This window comes from Bos javanicus, chromosome 21 (genome assembly GCF_032452875.1).
Source record: "Bos javanicus breed banteng chromosome 21, ARS-OSU_banteng_1.0, whole genome shotgun sequence".
NCBI lineage: Eukaryota > Metazoa > Chordata > Mammalia > Artiodactyla > Bovidae > Bos > Bos javanicus.
The window spans coordinates 69,714,001-69,720,000 of NC_083888.1; the positions used below are offsets into that span (position 1 = coordinate 69,714,001).

At 36.4% G+C, this 6,000-nt stretch overlaps 1 pseudogene; it reads left to right on the plus strand.

Annotated features, from left to right (window-relative positions):
• The window catches only part of LOC133234001 (olfactory receptor 5M9-like), a 29,668-nt pseudogene extending 24,078 nt beyond the window's left edge, over positions 1-5,590 (plus strand).
• The last annotated feature ends 410 nt before the right edge of the window (positions 5,591-6,000 follow it).

Below are 6,000 nucleotides of genomic sequence, written 5' to 3' on the forward strand. Positions count from 1 at the left end.
GATCCCCATACCTCACTGTGAGACAGCAGTTTCCTTTTTCTACAGATGAACTTTGAAACTGAGAATCCTTACTTTTCCAAAGACAGGCAGTTAATTATGGTGCAGAGTTAAGATTTTATTTCTGAACTAACTGACATCGAAGTTGATGCTCTACTGACTCCAAAAAGAGCCTGAAAAGAGTTCACTGATAAATTGTTCTACTACAATCAACTTCTCCACTAATGACCTCTACTTGTACTCATTCTCCCTAGATGTTTCTATGTGATCTGTACTTTTGAGGCACCTGGGATCTCTTCAACAGCCATGAGATGCATAGGGTGTGCATTGCTGTGTTTGGCCTGAAAGATAATGCTTATTAGAACTAAAAGCACAACAGAAAACAAAGTGACTGAGCAACATTGTATAATGCAAACCAAGAATGTTTTCCTGAGGTGCAAGGTGCTTTCCTGAGGCAGATATTATACCATGTAAAGATGGGAGAGATTATACCCATGATACTAAGGATACTGGTCACATAATGTTATCAGAAGACATTCTTCTGATTAAACCTCCTTAACTTCCCTTACTCCTGAGATGTTTCTATAATTTTAATTATAATGTGTTTCATCATTATCTGGATAGTTCTTTGGGGAGATGCTCTCAATGTGTGCAGTGCTCAAGATTCTATTATAAATAGTGAGGAATTATCATCGTTTTCTTGTTGCTGCTGAAGGCAGGTCTGCAAATTTTATACTCTTTGCAATAGAGATTAATGCAGTCACATCTTTAATTTTTAGCCCCTTTTTGAAGAAGAGACTAAGACCTTACTTGTGGACCTATTTGTTATCACAGTGTTTTATTGTCTGGAATTATATACTTGGGAAATATTACTATTTATATTAATAGTTGATATAAAAATTCATAAGAATATCTTGCTACCATAGGGATTTACAAGAATTTTTGCTCTTTAGGTTTTGCCTTTTATGTCTTCCCTACAAACCCAGTGATTTTCACATTGTGTTTTAAAATGTATCTGAATGGAATTGAAAGTATTGTGTCATTGGGAATGATTGTTATTCCCAGTTCAGTCACTAAGTTGTGTCCTACTCTTTGCCATCCCATGGACTGTAGCATGCCATGCTTCCCTGTCTTTCACTATATTGAAGAAATAATTATACCTTTGCTGTATCGTGTGTGTGTGTGTGTGTGTGTGTGTGTGTGTGTGTGTGTGTAAAGTTCCTGAAAAGTTAATGAAAGTGATTTTTTAAAATTTATAAATTATACATTCTATATGCTTAATTGCTTTAAAAGATGATGAACAGTTATCTAATAAAGTAGCTCTCTATGAGAAGTTACTTTGGTCATCTGGCCCTAGGACTATGGGATCACCTGACCTTGAGAGGCACAGGTAATGGTGGTCCAAGAACTCTGTTTTTCAAGCTCTATAGCCATGTCAAGCTCTTCTGGTTCATCAAGCATGAATTATCAAAAGGATAACTTTCCCCCTTTTTTGGATGACAATCAAACTGCATTTTAAATGTAGAGAAATAGAATATTAGAAAAAGTTATCAAGAGGCAGTAGTGATATAAAGTTATTGAGTGTACCCCTAGAGTTCAGTTAATTGGTTTGCATTTCCATCTGGCCAATTTGCAGATGTCTGATCCAAGGAGAGCCTCAGGTCTGTCAGTGCTTCAGTTTTCTCGTTTTTCAGAAAGATATGCTAATTAGAACCTCTCTCCTGGGACCTTTATTTATAAAAGATCGTGTAAGGATTCAACAAAAGGTAGCTATTATCTTACCTTAAAACTGAGACTGTTGCCACTAGAACAATTTTTTAAATAGAGATTTTATTAGTTATGGACACAGTAATGCATTCTATGAAGCTGATCTGGAGATCAGGATGCTTAAAAATCATGTGTGAATATCCCTGAATGTCTACAATATATAACAACTAATGTACTCAGTTTGAAGTGTTCTAAAATGAATGAGACAAACTCTACTATCACAGAGCTAATGATTATGAAAATTGGAAGAAAACCCACATATCACACAGGAAGGGAAATTGGAGAAGTAGTATTACTTTATGCTTCTTAGGTGCCTTGATGATTTTTTATATACATTTAGTTGCTGTTGTTGTTCAGTCACTAAGTCATATTTAGCTATTTGAGACTCCATGGACTACAGAATGCCAGGCTCCTCTGTCCTTCACTATCTCCTAGAGTTTGCTCAGACTCATGTCTGAGTTGGTGATGCTATCTAACGATCTCATTCTCTTATAATTAGTTGTACCAATAATCCAAATCAAACTCTGTTAATTAGGTAATTATGGGTTCACCAAGCAGAGGTAAGAGTTTTTATATATGAAAATTCTTGGTCTTAGCTCTATCTCCCAGTCAAAATCAGTAACTCTCATCTGGTTCAGTTTATCCACACTTAGAAGCCAGAGGATCTATGATCATGAAAATATAGGGTACAGGTGAACCCAGACCAGAACTGAAATATCAGTGACTATGTTATATGCCCAAATCATTTTCTCTATGGTGTATTTAATTCCCATACGAATAATTTCAGGGGTAGGAAGAGTGTTTACAGAGATTAATCAACTTCCAAATTGTGAGTTGCTACTAATTGGAGGGAGCCATGATACAATCATAGAGTTTATACAGTTTTTAAAATAGTTCCTCTTCTAACTTTTTGTATTTTTATTTTCTTTTTCCTCAATATTTTTATATAACTGGCTACTTGCCTGTAACTGAAAAGTCACATCCTCAAAGAGATCTTTGACCACTCTGTGTGCATCCTGCCTCTTCTTATTTCTGTGTTTATCAGCATGCTCCATTTTCATCTCACAGTAGTTCCATTCCCTAGATTGTCTCATTTCTGTATTTTTCATTCACTTCTTTTTAAAAAGAATCAATTATGATGCAAACCAAAATCCCGTGTAGCTTGTTCAATTTCATATTATAAAACTTAGACTACTTCTAGATATAATGTAATAAATAATAAATGTAATATAGCAAATATATTTGATATAACATTGGTTTTGATGTTTGTAAAGGAATTATTATAAGCAATTAGAACTACAGCCCATTTTATGTTATAATATTCCCTTCAAACAATATTATTATGGGGATCTTAAATTCCTGAGATGATGTTAATCCTACAGATACATCCCTAAGTACTCAGAGCAGTTTACTTCTCAGAAGACTTATCTGGGGAAGTGTATTAAACAGAGAAGACATTCCTTGTGGACATTTTAATTGCAATGACATTGCATTTGAAAATAAATAATTATACATAAAATGGATTGTTGCTGAAAAGCAGTAGAATCTGAAATAAGACAATAATTTTAAAAGCATGGCACCTGAATTTTATATGTATATAGAACTTATCTATTGATATAATTTTGATATGGTGATTGATCCACTTGCGGTTTACTTTTCTGAGATAACTGTTAAACTGATACAGTCTGTGTTGTTAAATACCACTTACCTCATCCTGCAAGCAGCAGTAATCAAGCAAGTGAAATATATAGCTAAATAAAATAAAACATGACTAGGGTTTTCATAAGTTGAAAGCTTTTTACATCATATGTTGGCATAGTGTAGAAAAGTATGTCAATGACTAGACTGTAAGACCAAGGTTTAAGACAATCATCCCGTAAAATTGCGTATATAAGAAGATATCTTCTGGACTTCCCTGGTGGCTCAGTGGATAAGAATATGCCTACCAATGTAGGGGACATAAGTTCGAATCCTGGTTGGAGGAAGCTTCCACACGCCATGGAGCAACTAAGCCCGAGAGCCACTACTACTGAGCCTGTGCTCTAGAACCTGTGAGCCACAACTATTTAAGCCTGCTCACCTAGAGTCAGTGCTCTACAACAGGAGAAGCCACTGCAGTGAGAAGCCCACACACCCAACCAAGAGGAGCCAAGTGCAGCCAAAAATAAATAAATACATTTAAAAAAGAGGATATCTTCCAAGTTATAGGGAAATGAGTAAGTTAATATTACATGTGCATTTGTATTAGTATAGAAAATGAGAGGCAACCATCATACACACAAATAGTATTCAATGGAATTTCAATGATTCACTCTTATTACTTCCCTGTTCAGCACAAAGTGGTTGTCTGACCTTATTGAATATTTACATTTATGAGTCTCAAGTCATTTCCTATAAGACAATTTGTTGAAATGGATTTGGTCATTCTCTGATGACTCTCAGTCTGGCTTTACTTCTGTTAGCACTCTATGATGTTAGCATAATTGAAATAATTTAGCAAAAATAAGTGTCTAATACTAGTAGTATATGAATTGTCTGTTTTAGAGTTAAGAAACTAATAAATATTGTAATAATTACCTATAAGTCCTATTAAAGGAAATAAATTTGATTATATACTTATATTAAACTTTGTGCAAAGTCTACATTGATTTTTATATTATTTGAAGTAGAATACTGATAAACATGACTCAAAATTTTCAAGAATAAAATAAACCCATTCATTTCTTTTAATTTGTCCATAGGCAATGCAGACTGGGTCTAAGTGAAGGCAATGCCAAATTTCACAGATGTGACAGAATTTGTTCTTCTGAGGTTGACCAGTCATCAGGAGCTTCAAGTTCTCTTTTTTTGTGGTGTTTCTAGTAGTTTACATGATCACTCTGATAGGGAACATTGGTATGATTATTTTGATCAGCATCAGCCTCCAGCTTCAGAGCTCCATGTACTTTTTCTTGAGTCATTTGTCTTTTGTGGATGTGTGGTTCTCCTCCAATGTCACTCTGAAGATGCTAGAAAACTTACTGTCAAACAAAAACCATTTCCTATGTGGGGTGTTTGGTGCAGTGTTACTTCTTTACAGCCCTTGTCCACGTGGAAGTATATATCTTGGCTGTGATGGCCTTTGATCGCTACATGGCCATCTGCAACCCTCTGCTTTATCGCAGTAAAATGTCCAGGACTGTCTGTGCTCATCTCCTCTCTGTGACATACATCTATGGATTCTCTGTTAGCCTAATCTGCACACTGTGGACATATGGCCTGTGCTTCTGTGAAAACTTTGAAATCAACCACTTCTATTGTGCTGACCCTGCTCTTATCAAGATTGCCTGTGGAGGGGTCCACATTAAAGAATGCACCATGATTGTTATTGCTGGGATTAATTTCACATATTCCCTCTCAGTGGTTCTCATTTCCTATACCCTCATCATAGCAGCCATGCTGCACATGCGCTCTGCCGATGGCAGGAGGAAGGCATTCTCCACGTGTGGGTCCCACCTGACAGCTGTTACCATGTTTTATGGGGCTCTCCTCTTCATGTATCTCAGGAGGCCCACTGAAGAGTCTATGGAGCAGGGGAAGATGGTGGCTGTGTTTTACCCCACAGTGATTCCCATGCTGAATCCCATGATCTACAGTTTGAGGAACAAAGATGTGAAAGAGGTGATCAACAAAGCAATCGTCAAAGCAGACTTGAGGCAGTGAACCTGCAGTACATAATTCCGTGTATGCCACTTCCTGTTATAAATGTCCAGGCATATAAATAACCCTGTTTAAAATAGACTGTATACAGGCAACATTTAAATATACTAAAATGTCCAGTCTAACACAGTGATGGTTTACCCCATGAATGGACTCTCAGGACTAAGCCTCCTTTATCTACATATGCAAACATACTAACCCTGAACTATTACTGTTAGTCACAGTGTATGTAAAATTGTGCTAAGTGTAGTCATCAGATAACTCATAAATACATTTGCATTAGCACATGTTGGAGAAGGAAATGGCAACCCACTCCAGTGTTCTTGCCTGGAGAATCCCAGGGACAGGGGAGCCGGTGGGCTGCTGTCTGTGGGGTTGCACAGAGTCGGACACGACTGAAGAGACTTAGCAGCAGCAGCAGCAGCAAGCACATGTTAATTTGGAGGTATCTTTGTAAGAGTTTAATATGCTTTATTTAGGATATTTTCTATATATAATTGCTTTTCACTTGTTTTATAAGTAATATATAATTTCATG